This window comes from Somniosus microcephalus, chromosome 11 (genome assembly GCF_052327205.1).
Source record: "Somniosus microcephalus isolate GS21.2 chromosome 11, FLI_Smic_1.0, whole genome shotgun sequence".
NCBI lineage: Eukaryota > Metazoa > Chordata > Chondrichthyes > Squaliformes > Somniosidae > Somniosus > Somniosus microcephalus.
In genome coordinates, this window is record NC_140997.1 from 209,454,473 (window position 1) to 209,470,235 (window position 15,763).

Below are 15,763 nucleotides of genomic sequence, written 5' to 3' on the forward strand. Positions count from 1 at the left end.
CTTGCTAGATGCAAGTAGACTGTTTAAAATATGTCACTGAACAAATGAACAAAGTAACATTTGTACAGGTGAGAATTGAGCAACACAACATAGCGGTGTACTGTGCACATGAACTGAAGAACGGCAACTTAAATAAGCAGAGTCTTACTGCTGAATAATGAACAGAGTCCATACACAAATGGGCAGGGAGATTTGGTTTCATGCAATGTTATGCACTTAACAGATAATCACTTAAGTGGAATAGACAGTATCATTTTCTTGGCTTAAACTGCCATCAAATAAATCCTTTGTCTGACGTTACGGAGATGTTTCATGTTGTCTCTGGAAAAAAAATTAGGCGGTTTTATTTATTAATCTGGAAAGGCAGGCAGTAGCTGCTGTCTGTGCTGCATTTTCATCTTCCTCCAATAGATGTATTTACAACACTGTCAACATTCTCGCCATTTTAAGAAAAACGAAACCCTCTGCAGTTTTCGATGTTGACATTTGAAAGGTTATCTGTGGAAAAACATCAAACTAGGATCGCTAAGTTGAGAAAAAAAAGTGTTTTAATTGGCTTGGCTTCTAAAAATGATTGTTCAGGTCTATTTTATTCAAATTTCAATGTTTAAGGTACCAGAAAATTAAAGTTACCAAATATAATCTTTACTGAACATATTTTCATTTTCACCTTTCTTCAATACTGAGGTTGAAACATCAGTGAGTATATTGGTCTATTTTTTGCAAGCTGCAATTCATCATAATTATGATACTGATCAATAGATAATTTAATAAAGCAGCTTCTTCACTACTAGATGATGAAAATAAAGCAACATAGTTCACAACCAACTAATAACTCTGCTCATTCTTCTTGCTTAATCAAACGTGCACTGGCCTTACCAATTATCCACCTCACAAAGGAACACTGCAGAAAGAACACTTTTGCAATAGCACATTCATAGCAAGGACGAGACTGAAATGTATTTACTGCAGCTGAACAGTGCTGTTGACAAATAAACCTAAACCATTGAGTAAGTTATTATGCACTTTAGTGAAGTGGGATCTGTCATCACAAAATCTTCCTTATGGAAAGCATTAAATAGATAAAATATAATCAAAATATTAAATTATAAATCACATCAGATGTTAAAATATTTAGAAGAATTTATTGTAAAGGAAAGTAGGTCATATTTTTTCCACCAGTTAAAACTTATGCAATCATACTGAATTGTGGAATGCTAATTTGAAGAAATAACATAATAACACTGTGCACAACTGCTTGCTTGTAGGAACCATACAGAAATCAAGTACAGCAGGGATATTTTTACCAGAATGGCTGGAGACACTGCACATTTAGAAAATGTTATAATCTACCCAATGAATCATTTGAAATGCACTGCCCTCATTCAAAACATTTGTCTGGTCTTTTACAGTCACCATCTCCAATGCACTGATACCATTACTCATACATCTTGAATATACACTGAAGCTCACTTAAATGCATAACATTTTTGCCAGCTAAAAAGTCACATTCAAGTGGGATGTACATTTAACCCTGGGTGTCAAAACTATGGCCAATCCAGCCCCTAAAGCCCAGGCAAATTAATTTGATTTGCGCTTGGTTGCCCCGCCCCCCCCCCCCGCCGCAACTCAGTTTGAAATTCATGTGCCTGAAGGTTTGGAAAAGGTTGGTCCTAGTGCTTTTGTTTCTCTGATGGTTAAATCGTAAATCAGAACACCAAGATCTGTTAGCATAAGCAACTTGAGATGTATGCAAATTTGCAACACCTTTGTATACACGTGTAGCCCCTGAGCAGCCCAAAACAGACAAAAAGCTTAGACCTAATGTTGTTCCATAAGAACATAAGAAATAGGAGCAGGAGTAGGCCAATCGGCCCCTCGAGCCTGCTCCGCCATTCAATAAGATCATGGCTGATCTGATCCTAACCGCCAATCCACTATCACAGAACCATCTCCTGAACCTAACAGAATTAGACACACGAAATAGGAGCAGGATCAGGCTACACGGCCCCTGGGCCCACTCCGCTACCCACAGGGCCATGTCCGATCCGAACCTAGACTCATGTCCAAATTCCTGCCCGCTCCCCGTAACCCTTAATTCCCTTTACTTCTAGGAAACTGTCTATTTCTGTTTTAAATTTATGTAATGATGTAGCTTCTACAGCTTTTTGGGGCAGCATATTCCATGGACCTACCACCCTCTGAGTGAAGTAGTTCCTCCTCATCTCAGTTTTGAAAGAGCAGCCCCTTATTCTAAGACTATGCCCCCTAGTTCTAGTTTCACCCATCATCGGGAACATCTTCCCCGCATCCACCCGATCCAGCCCCTTCACAATCTTATATGTTTCAATAAGATCGCCTCTCATTCTTCTGAACTCCAATGAGTAGAGTCCCAATCTACTCAACCTCTCCTCATATGTCCATCCCCTCATCCCCGGGATTAACCGAGTGAACCTTCTTTGTACTGACTCGAGAGCAAGTATGTCCTTTCTTAAGTATGGACACCAAAACTGTACGCAGTATTCCAGGTGCGGTCTCACCAATACCTTGTACAACTGCAGCAATACCTCCCTATTTTTATATTCTATCCCCCTAGCAATGAAAGCCAACATTCCATTGGCCTTCTTAATCACTTGCTGCACCTGCATACTAACCTTTTGAGTTTCGAGCACCAGGACCCCCAGATCCCTTTGTACTTCAGTACTTTCCAGTTTCTTGCCATAAGATAATAACTTGCTCTACGATTTTTCCTGCCAAAGTGCATAACCTCACACTTTCCAGTATTGTATTCCATCTGCCAAATCTCTGCCCACTTACTTAGCCTGTCTATGTCCCCTTGCAGGTTTTTTATGTCCTCCTCACTCACTACTTTCCCTCCCAACTTAGTATCATCTGCAAACTTTGATATGTTACACTCGGTCCCCTCCTCCAAATCGTTAATATAGATTGTAAAGAGTTGGGGACCCAGCACTGACCCTTGCGGAACACCACTAGTTACTGATTGCCAGTCTGAGAATGAACCATTTATCCCAACTCTCTGCCTTCTGTTAGATAGCCAATCCTCTATCCATGCCAGAATATTACCCCCAATCCCGTGATTTTTTATCTTAAGCAATAATCTTTTGTGTGGCACCTTGTCAAATGCCTTTTGGAAGTCTAAATACACTACGTCCACTGGTTCCCCTTTATCCACCCTATATGTTACTTCCTCAAAGAACTCCAGCAAATTTGTCAAACATGACTTCCCCTTCATAAAACCATGCTGACTTTGTCCGATTAAATTATGATTATCCAAATGTCCTGTTACTGTCTCCTTAATAATGGACTCCAAAATTTTACCTACCACAGATGTTAGGCTAACCGGTCTATAATTTCCAGCCTTCTGTCTACTGCCCTTTTTAAATAAGGGTGTTACATTAGCAGTTTTCCAGTCTGCCGGGACCTTTGCAGAGTCCAGGGAGTTTTGGAAAATTATTACCAATGCATCCACAATCCCTACCGCCACTTCCCTCAAGACCCTAGGATGTAAGCCATCAGGTCCAGGTGATTTATCCGCCTTGAGTCCCATTATTTTACCGAGTACCACTTCCTTAGTGATTTTGATCGTGTTTAGCTCCTCCCCCCCTTTAGCCCCCTGTTTGTCCAGTGTTGGGATATTCTTAGTGTCTTCTACTGTAAAGACTGATATAAAATATTCATTCAGTGTTTTTGCAATCTCCATATTTCCCACCATTAATTTCCCGGTCTCATCCTCTAAGGGACCAACATTTACTTTAGCCACCCTTTTTCTTTTTATATAACTATAAAAACTCTTACTATCTGTTTTTATATTTTTTGCTAATTTACTTTCATAATCTATCTTCCCTTTCTTAATCAATCTTTTTGTTATTTTTTGCTGTCTTTTAAAGTTTTCCCAATCCTCTATCCTCCCACTAGATTTGGCTACCTTATATGCCCTTGTTTTTAGTCGAATACTATCCTTAATTTCTTTACTTAGCCACGGATGGCTGTCTTTTCTTTTACACCCTTTTCTTCTCAGTGGAATTTATTTTTTTTGGAAGTTGTAAAATAACTCCTTAAATGTACACCACTGATCATGTATCGTCTTACCCTTTAATCTATTTTCCCAATCCACTCTACTCAATTCCGCTCTCATACCTTCATAGTCTCCTTTATTCAAGCTTAGCACGCTTGTTTGAGATTCAACCTTCTCACCCTCTAATTGAATATGGAATTCAACCATGTTATGGTCACTCATTCCAAGGGGATCCTTTACTAGGGCATTTTTAATTAATCCTGTCTCGTTACACAGGACCAGATCTAAGGTTGCTTGCCCCCTGGTCGGTTCAGTTACATACTGCTCAAGAAACCCATCCCTAATACACGCAATGAACTCATCCTCAAGGCAGCCCTGCCCAATTTGATTTGTCCAATTAATATGATAGTTAAAATCCCCCATAATTATAGATGTTCCCTTATTACAAGCCTCAACTATTTCCTGATTGATACTCCGTCCAACAGAGTTGCCACTGTTCGGAGGCCTATAGACTACGCCCACTAGTGTTTTTTCCCCTTATTATTCCTTACCTCCACCCAAACTGTTTCATTATCCTGATCTTTTGACCCAATATCATTTCTCTGTATTACAGTGATTCCTTCCTTTATTAACATAGCCACCCCACCTCCCCTTCCTTCCTGCCTGTCCTTCCTGATCGTTAAATAACCTGGTATGTTTAATTCCCAGGCATTGTCACCCCGCAGCCATGTTTCTGTAATGGCCACAAGATCATACCCATATGTAGTTATTTGTGCCATTAACTCGTCTATTTTGTTACGAATGCTACGTGCATTCAGATAGAGAACTTTCAAAGATGTTTTGTGACACTTAGTTCCTGCTTTTGCCCTTTTTATTACTTTACCTTTTACTCCATACCTTCTGCCCCTTCCTGACACGCTCTGGTTTTTAATTTCCCCACTGCTACCTAAGTCTATGACCTTCTCTGTTGTCATTTTTATTATTTGCTCTCTAGGAACCTCCCCCTGACTAGTTAGTTTAAAGCCCTCTCTACAGCCCTAGTTATATGATCCGCCAGGACTCTAGTCCCAGCACTGGCCAAGTAAAGCCCGTCCCAACGGAACAGCTCCCTCCTGCCCCAGTACTGGTGCCAGTGTCCCAGGAAGCAAAACCCATTTCTCCCACACCAGTCTTTCAGCCACGCATTTAACTCTCTAATTTTATTTCTCCTAGCCAAATTCGCTCGTGGCTCAGGTAATAATTATTACCCTTGTGGTTCTGCTTTTTAATTTGACCCCTAGCTGCTCAAACTCCCTCAGCAGAACCTCCTTCCTTGTCCTATCTATGTCGTTGGTACCAACATGGACCACGACAACTGGATCCTCCCCCTCCCACTCCAAGTTTCTCTCCAGTCCAGAGGAGATGTCCTTAACCCTGGCACCGGGCAGGCAACACAGCCTTCGGGACTCTCGCTCTCGGCTGCAAAGAACTCTATCTATCCCCCTGACGATACTATCCCCTACCACTACAACATTTCTTTTAACTCCCCCCACTTGAATGGCCCCCCACTCCACGGTGCTGTGGCCAGGTTGCTCATCCTCCCCGCAGTCCCTGTTCCCATCCTCACAGGGAGTAAGAGCCTCGAACCTGTTGGACAAGTGCAAGGGCTGCGGCTCCTCCAACACTACCTCCTGGATCCCTGTACCTGCCTCACTTCTAGTCACACCATCCTGACCCTGCCCACAGACTACATCTGAATTAATTAATCTAATTGGTGTTTTGAGCTCAGTGAAATGATGAGCAGAACCACTGAACAGAAAATAATTCAGAAGAGCAGAGCCTAGCACCCTCACAACTTCAGATCACAAAATCAAGGATCCACTTTGGCAGTTTCAAGCGCATTTTTCATTATTGTTCCATCATCAACTCCTGACGTGCAGGTATCATGCTGTCAACAACGTGAGCAAATATAAATTTACCAACCTCCGTTCAACTGATGGCAACAGAGACTGATTTTTCTTGGCTCTCTGGTACTCTGACCTCCAATGATGACCTTCTAAATGCATTTCAGCGTGCTTTCATTGTGATATAAAATTGCAACATGACATGAGCCCAGATGATGCACTGGGCTGGCCCCAAGGTGTTATCCAAGGCTGCGACTGGGTATTTTTTTTTTTTTTAAAGGAATAATGAAAAAAATTGAACTCCCATTCGAGGCGCCAATTTGGAAAATGGATGTCTGCTTTCCATTTCCCTAACTGGCCTTCAACAGGCTGACAGGATGGTGGAGACAGGAATGTTTACGCAGAGGGCAGCAACACAGGGAGGGAAGTGTGAATTGAACTAAAGCATTTTTATCTATAATGTATCAGGGCATTCGTTTCTTTTTCTCTGTGAAAGTGGATATGTTTTAACGCACAAAAAAAAATACAGGCTTTGGGTGGGGGGGGGGGGGGTGAATTTCCTCAGGGCTTCTTCCGCTCCACCATTGCAACTTTGGCATAAAGTGGTTTCTGCCAAACTTCTGCCAAAGTTACAGTGGCAAAGCAGCAAATCCACCGCCCCCCCTCCCGTTATCTCGAGCAAGGCTTCCAAGGGAGGATCCAAACCATTTAATTCAGATTCAGGAATCTTCCGGAGTTTCATTTTGCATACATGTTTGACTGGCAGCAGATTTTGAATTTGAGACAGATATTTAAATTTCCTTCGTCTGGATCATTCTTTGAGAAGTAGTTCTTGGCCTGTCTAGTTCAAAATGAGGTATTCCTCTGGAGCCATCGCAATAGGCCAGAGAGACTGCATGGGCAGTCAGCAACAAACTGCCATCTTGTACTCAGTCCAGTTTACACTGCAGGTTAACACAGCAGACACAATCATTGGTTATTTTCTACCTTTCAAGGATGGACAATTAACAACTGTAAATCTACAGGGTGTCATTACTTCTGCTGACTTACTCATTTCCTGTTTATTAAGCTTGATTAGCAGCTTCTGGTGAAGTACTCATTTCACTCCCATCCAAAGTTGAGAAAGGTTACATGAGATCAGGGGATATAACCAGTAAAGTGAAATACAGTAACAAGGATTTTCTGTTGGATCTCTGGACTTGCTACAAATTATTTAGATAATGGGCATATAAAGGCAAAATCTGGGCGAGGGCTTGTCAATGGAGTGGTCCGAGATGCTGAACCTAAAAAAGTTAAAAAAAAAAAAAAAAAAAAAAAAAAAAAAAAAAAAAAAAAAAAAAAAAAAAAAAATCGCAAAAAACTTAGCAGTAGGTTTGGCTTTCCCAGAACCCAGAACAAATATACTGCAAAGTAAAAGCACCTTCAGTCTGCTGTTACCTTCTCCATCCGTCAGCTGAAACTGCCTCAGGGCAGGTGAAACGATTTCTACACTGCAAACAGCAGCACTTCTTGAAGTGCCAGTCAGTTGTTGAACGCACCACCAGCGGGTTATTCTACATTAACAACATACATCTCATTCATCAGCACTTTAAACATTTAGCACTCTAATTTTAGATAGGGGCATTTTGAACACTAATTAAATTTAGAATGTCTGCGTTAAAAGAATCCTTCCCAAGGCAGAGAGAGTGTTTTTGTGACTATACTGATAGTGTAATAGCAGACTAAAACTGCAACGGTGGGGGTCTGAGTTTTGTGAACTGAACTGAAGAGAGATTGGAAATAACAACAGAAAATGCTGGAAAAACTCAGCAGGTCAGGCAACATCCGTGGACAGAAATTTGAGTTGACGTTTCGGGTCGAACCCTTCTTCAAAACTGGAAAGAAAAGATAGGTTCGACCCGAAACGTCAACTCAAATTTCTGTCCACGGATGTTGCCTGACCTGCTGAGTTTTTCCAGCATTTTCTGTTGTTATTTCGGATTTCCAACATCCGCAGTATTTTGCTATCGAAGAGAGATTGGGCTGGGCTTTTGGAACTGGTTCTCTATTCAGGGGTCTCCATCAACTCAATAATTTCAATTATCTCAGAAATAAAAACCAAAATGATGACCTTGCGTCGTCGAGCTGAGATGATAACCCTACCTTCCTCTCTCCACAGGTGCTGCCTGACCAGCTGACTTTCCAGCATTTTCTGTTTTTAATTTCAGATTTCCAGCATCTGCAGTATTTTGCTTTCAATTTTCTCACTTGGATTGATCAGCAAACAAATCAGTGTTCTTACCTGAGCTGTCACTTGTGGGTCTAAACACCTCAGGTGTCGGAAAAAGAAAAAGATATAACTGCAAATGCTAGAAATCTGCAATAAAAACAGAAAATGTTGATAATACACAGCAGATCTGCCAGGATTGAGCAACGGGCCTGCACCCGAAATGTTCATCTGCCTCTTCACTCTGCTGTGTATTTCCAGTGCTTTCTGTTTATGTTGCAATGATTAACTGTGAATGCTTTGAGTTTAAAGGTGTGAAAGATTTTGCTTCCTTGGGATAATGGGCTGATTAAGGGTGACCACGTGCACTTAAATGGGATGTAAGAATATAAGAAATGGGAGCAGGAGTAGGTCAATAACATCATGGCTGATCTTCTACTTCATCTCCACTTTCCTCAGAATCCCTCGATTCCCTTAATATTAAAAAAAAAATCTATTGATCTCTGTCTTGTATATACTCAACGACTGAGTCTCCCCAGTCCTCTGGGGTAGAGTATTCCAGAGATTCACCACCCTCCGAGTGAAGAAATTTTTCTTCATCTCAGTCCTAAATGGCCGACCCCTTATTCTGAGACTGTGACCCATGTTCTAGATTCCCCAGCCAGGGGAAACATCCTCCCTGCATCTACCCTGTCAAGCCCTGTAAGAATTTTGTATGTTTCAATGAGATCACCTCATTCTTCTAAACTCTAAAGAATATAGGCCTAGCCTACTCAATCTCCCCTCATAGTACTTTAAACCAATGTGTATTTGTACTGAATTAAGTGCAAATCAATTGGGATTCTGAAAAGAGTTAATTTAAATGATGTATATTTAAGCGGCATCCAAAATATTTCAAGTAAAGCATTCTCTTTAGTTATTCGAAAACCAAACACCCATGAATTGAAATTATGGACTTTAAATCCATGGTATAAATAAATGTGATAAAGGCCTGTTTTACTGTTACACTTCAGTCTATTAACCATATGGTAATTTTACAGGTTAAAGACATAATATTTGTTTCACAGGAAAGAGGTGCTTTCCTTTCCCAAACAACATAGCTGTCTAAATATGCCAACAATTTAAACTGGAAATTATCTGAATATCTAATTTTAAAACAAGTATAAAAAAACACTTTACAAACACGCAAAGTCACCTGGTTTGCTATCTTCTGTGATAATGTAAACCCCAAGGGAAGAGACGTGCTTTCACAAACATTCTGAAAATGTATATGCTAATAGATATCTAGGTTTGCATTTCAGATGTTTGGAATTGGATGTTTAGATTTAAAATTCAAGTGTGCAAGCAATTCATGAGCTGAACCAGGGAGGAACATTTTTGACCCGCACACAATTACCAAGTGAAGTGTGCTCATCTCAATCTACTGTGCATTTCCCACAAGTAGAACTTCTTTCTGTGATTTAGATTCAACCTTTTATTAAACTTATTTGTAGTTAACGTGGACCATAACTTTTTCAGCAAATATTCAATCGAAAACCTCTGGCTTCAAAGTGACTGAACAAAAATGTTGTAAATATAATCCAGTGAGGAGACAGTGGCTAGAGATTTGCACGTCTGGACTCCCCAGCCCACAAATTTCCTGTCCATTGAAATGAATGGGAGGAAATCACGGATTGATGAGCTCACAAGTGGAAACCGCGACCATTAACCTAGATTTTGAATTGGGCAAGTCGTACCCGCCAATATACTGTGCACTGACCCTGCTGTAGTTCTGAGGTCAGCCTCATTCAAATATCAAGGGTGAGCTCAAGTTTCCAGAAATGCCTCTGATTAGGATATCCCCTTTAAGGGGTAGGAGATCATGTGTTGCTGCAGGACTTAAAGGCTTGCAGAAGTTTAAAGGGGCTGGCATTGCATCATTTCCAATAGACAGTGAAGCAACATTTGGGGAAGAGAACATGCCTGGAAGGAGTGCAGATAATGCCATGGTTTTCTGATAGGATTGTAAAGTCCTACTCGAAGAATTTAGACAGAAGAGTGGGTATATTTGGCAAAGACAGATGCAGGGCCCCAAGGAGAATTGCCCAATGTAATTGGAGTAAGACACCAGATTCAACATCACCAGTCCATACATGTGGAAGCAGAGCAGGAAGAAGTTTAATGACCTTACTAGATCAGGCAAGATGAGAAAAAAAACACTCAGACTTCCATTAACGCACGCTGACTTCCATTAACACACTCCACAAAGTATATCGACCACCTACAATTATCTTCCTCACATGCTCCAAGTACTTGAAATCCTTATTATGAGGCAGCAGGGTGTCCTTTACCATCCCCAAACCACCTGAATCTATTCCTGCATGCATTAACTGCACAAGATGACAGGAAAACATTCTCCAACAAGCTTGGAAATCAGGTAGCGAGAACCCCGATGTCACTGGAATATTAGAACTGCTGTCATGCTGCTCAGTGGCCATGGTGAAGCATTGTCCAGTAGTACGAGCATAGCTGGAATGAGGTCAGATGATGGTAAAACATCCGGACCCTCCTGCCAGCTCTCTCAATGACTATACAGGTGACAGAAAGCCTGCAGACCCAAGAATACAAATGCATAATTCTCTGAAAGTGCAATTGCAGGTAGATAAAGCCATTAAAAAAAAGCCTACAGTATTTGGCTTTTATACTTAGTGGCATTGTGTGCAGAAGTAAATAAATCATAGTGAAATAAGTATAAGACAATGGTTAGGTCACAGTAATAATACTGTGGCAGTTTTGAGTCCCCGATTATAGAAAGGATATTAAAGCCAATGACAGCATACAGCATAGAGCACAGATTCACCAGGATGATGCCAGGGATAGAAAGCTGCAGTTATATGGGGAGATTTGAGAAATGGAGGCGATTTGAGAAATGGAGGCAATCTCCACTGGAGCAGAGAAGGACCGAGAGCAATATTGTGGAATTACACAGAACTCGTTCTCCCCCACCCCGCTGCCCCAGCACCACTCTGATTCTGCTTGTTGCTTAAATGTGTAGCTACACTGTGCAGTGAGTGAGACGAGTCTGGGAATGATTTTACCTCATCAGCATAGAGTTGAGAGTTGGGCATCATCTGGTGGAGTGCCTGCCACGCGGACTGCAGCGGTTCAAGAAGGCGGCTCACCACCACCTTTTCAAGGGCAATTAGGGATGGGCAATAAATGCTGGCCTTGCCAGCGACGCCAACGTGCCAGGAACAAATAAAATAAAAAATAAAAAATCTGGCGCTCTCTTCAGTGTCAGTGTGGTTCTTGAACAAAGTGGAAAGCGCAAAGCACAAACAAACAGAGGTGACGGAGGGAATTTTACTTGAGTTCCCCAGTGTTCAGAGATACACCAAAGGATTTGTGGTAATGGATTAGAACTTCCAGGCTTGTGCCAAATATCTGAAAGCTTGTGTCCTAAACGTGTCCGTTCCACTCAGTCAAAGACTTTATCCACATCAAGGGAATTTGCTCCTTCCCTGGTTGTAGCAACGCCAGTTATGATTCAGTCTATATCTTCTAATATCTATATTCATAGAATCATACAGCACAGAAGGAGGCCATTTGGCCCATCGTGCCTGTGCCGGCTCTTTGAAAGACCTGTCCAATTAATCCCACTCCCCTGTTCTTTCCCCGTAGCCCGGCAATTTATTTTCCTTTTTAAGTTTATATCCGCGTCCCTTTTGAAAATTACTACTGAATCCGCTTCCACCTCCCTTTCAGGCAATGCATTCCAGATCATAACAACTTTCTGTCTTTTGTTGCCAATTATCTTAAATCTAAGGATTTTATGAGTCTGTTCAATCTGTTGACTAAAATCAGTATACAATGGGGAGAGAGATTTATAATGATTTGAGTCGAGTGGATCTGTCCCCTCTTTATGCACCAGTGTAATCAGTGGCAAAAATATAAACTCCTCATTTTCCTCAGTCTATATTTCTTTATGTACTTTAAGTACTTGTGGGACAATTACCTCGTTAAGCATGGAATTTATGGAATTTCACAGCAATGGATGTCATTCTCTGGTGATTTGATGACCAACATGTTCCCCAATCTCTACGTTGAAAGTCCTGTCTGACTGACTTTCATTGCATTTCTAACTGGGCTAATTGTATTGTGCTAAACTTGCACTTCGGTCCATAGACTCTGGGGAACATTCTAAGGAACACACTTTTAAAAGGCCACAACTGCCTAATTAATAGCTACAAGATTTGCTTCCATTAACTTTCAGTTGCCTGTAGTTGGGACAATGCCTCATTATTTTTACGCAGTCTAAGCTAACAATATCTTATAATGTGACATTTGGCACAAAGCAATCTCTGCTTTTATTTTTACTTGATTAAACCTGTATTTTTCAGTAAGCAAACAGTTAAGAATATTCAAACTCTCTGGTTTAGCATGCTGGCTCTACAATTTTTTGTGTTTTCCTGTGAACATCACCTTACAACATCATTGTCCCAATGACACTGGTAGGAGACAATTTATAGAATCATAGAAATTTACAGCATAGAAGGAAGCCACCTGGCCCATTTTGTCCACCCTAATCCCACTTTCCAGCACTTGGTCCATATAGCCTTGTAGGTTATGGCACTTCAAGTGCATATCCAAGTACTTTTTAAATGTGATTAGGGTCTCTGCCTCTACCACCCTTTCAGGCAGTGAGTTCCAGACCCCCACCACCCTCTGGGTAAAGAAATTTCTCAACTCCCCTCTAAACCTTCGACCAATTACTTTAAATCTATGCCCCCTGGTTATTGACCCTTCTGCTAATGGAAATAGGTCCTTCCTATCCACTCTATCTTGGCTCTTCATAATTTTATACACCTCAATTAGGTCTCCCCTCAGCCTCCTCTGTTCCAAAGAAAACAACCCCAGCCTACTAGTGTTTTATACAGTTCAAGCATAACCTCCCTGCTCATACTCTATGCCTCGGCTAATAAAGGCAAGTATCCCGTATGCCTTCTTAACCACCTTATCTACCTATCCTGCTACCTTCAGGGATCTATGGACATGCACTCCAAGGTCCCTCTGAACTTCTCAGTGTCCTACCATTTACAGTGTATTCCCTTGTCTTGTTAGCCTTCCCCAAATGCATTACCTCACACTTCTCCAGATTGAATTCTATTTGCCACTGTTCTGCCACCTGACTAGTCCACTGATATCTTCCTGCAGTCTTCTTCTTCATTATCTACCACATGGCCAATTTTTGTATCATCTGCAAACTTCGTAATCATACTTCCTACATTCAAGTCCAAATCATTGATATATACCACAAAAAGCAGAGGACCCAGTACTGAGCCCTGTGGAACCCCACTGGTAACAGCCTTCCAGTCACAAAAACACCCTTCAAACATTACCCTTTGCCTCTGAGCCAATTTTGGTCCAACTTGCCACTTTGCCTTGGATCCCATGGGCTTTTACTTTCGTGACCAGTCTGCCATGCGGGACCTTATCAAAAGCCTTGCTAAAATCCATATAGACTACATCATACGCACTATCCTCATCGGCCCTTCTTGTTGCCTCCTCAAAAAATTCAATTAAGTTAGTCAGACATGAGCTTCCCTTGACAAATCCATGCTGACTGTCCCTGATTAATCCGTGTCTTTCTAAATGAAGATTTATCCTGTCCCTCAGAATTTTTCCAATAAATTTCCCACCACCGAGGTTAGGCTGACTGGCCTGTAATTACTCAGTCTATCCCTTTCTCCCTTTTTAAACAACGGTACCACATTAGCAGTCCTCCGGCACCACACCTGTAGCCAGAGAGAATAGGAAAATGATGGTCAGAGCCTCTGCTATTTCCTCTCTTACTTCTCTTAACAGTCTGGGATACATTTCATCTGGGCCTGAGGATTTATCCACTTTCAAAGATGCTAATCCCCTTAATACTTCCTCTTTCACTATGTTTATTTAATCTAATATTTCATACTCCTCCTTCCTGATAGCAATGTCTGCATTGTCCCTCTCTTTTGTGAAAAAGAGGCGCAAATTATTCATTAAGAACCATACCCATGTCTTCCGCCTCCACACACAGGTTACCTTTATGGTAACCTGTGTGTGATATATTTTAAGAGATTTTTAGAATTATTAAAGGTTTTGATAAGGTGAACAGGGAAAAACTATATCCTCTGGTTGGGGTGTCAGTGGCTAGCATCATTTACAACTGCCACAAAGCGAGTGAGGAGAGAGGCTAGCAGAAATATCCTTATATAGAAGGTTGTTGTATAATGGAATGCTTTGCTACAGGGCGGTTGAGAGGTAGACCGGTGCATCAGTTAAGGGGAAATTGAATACATATTTGAAGAAGAGGAAGATACAGGACTATGGGAAGAGAACAGGACAGTGGATTTGTTTTTGGATTGATCTATCAAAGAGCTAGTTTAGAAGTGATAGGGCAAATGACCTCCTTTTGTGCTGTAAACAGTCCAATAATGGAAGTGCTGCAGCCTGCAACAAACCCAGCCCAGGACTCAGCTGCCATGAGGCTAGAATAACTTGAATTCCTGCCAGGAGGCTAGAATAACTTGAAATCCAAGAGACTGCCACTGACACACAGCAGCCAGCCTCCTCATGTATTCTTGCTACTGAAGTAACATCTGGAGAAAGAACTAGATGGGGTCAAAGGAACCTATTTTACAAATTGTCACCAAGGGGAAGCATCATGGCAGAAAACAATGGGTACACATGCATACACTACACACAGACACACACAAACAGAACAAAAATATGGTTGCACTCTGTTCTTGTCTGTGATGGTTTGGGTACTGGTTTCATCAGTAGTAAGAAGCTTTTTGAGTTATGCTGAAAAGGGAAAGTATTTTAGTTGAAGGTCTATGCATAGAGGGCACGGGGAAGATCTAGATAGGATGGTTAGTGCATCTTCAGGTTGGAAGAAATTCTCTTGTGTAGAGTTGCATGAATTTCTCAAGCTGCTGGCAAAAAAGTGATCTTCCACTGGCTCTTCATGATTGTGCAGCTCCTCCCAAAGTTCCTCTGCAGCAAAGTAGTACAGCTTGCAGCAGTAAGAATCCTAAAATCTTGCCAGGCTGTACTGAAGGTGCCCCCAAATTGATTCAGGCTCCTGAAGCACTGCTTGAACATACCAATGGTGTGCTCGATAACTCAAGTGCAGATATACATCTCATTATATCTACATTCAGCTGGTGGCCTGGGAAACCGCAGAGACGTCATAAGTCAAAGCTGCAAAGGATAACCTTGATGTTCCGGGAGCCACCCTGAGATTTGATTTGCAGGGTTAAAAACTGGTAGGAATGTGAACTGCCTTAAAATGAAGGCATCATGATAGCTGTTGAAAAAGCACTTACTTGCATTATGCAGAGCTGATGGTTACAGACAAGCTGCACAATGAGAGTGCAATTCTTTGTTATTCATATTAATAGTGGCGTAATGTAATGGAGGATGTAGGGCTATATTTGTACAATGAATAGCCCACTCTGTAAAACTGCAGAGTTCTCTCATGCTGCTGTTTGTTGTCTGTGGTAAATGGGATGAACTAGATGCCCAGTCAAACAATGAATCTGTGGCTTGCTTCATAGATCTATACACTGCGGATTGGCTGATGTTCACTATATACCTAGCAGAAGCTTGAAAAGGAGA

General features: G+C 41.4%; 1 protein-coding gene across 14 annotated transcripts in view; it reads right to left on the reverse strand.

Annotated features, from left to right (window-relative positions):
- atp2b2 (ATPase plasma membrane Ca2+ transporting 2) overlaps nt 1-15,763 on the reverse strand; it is a 784,580-nt gene that overhangs the window by 197,345 nt on the left and 571,472 nt on the right. The window lies entirely within an intron of this gene.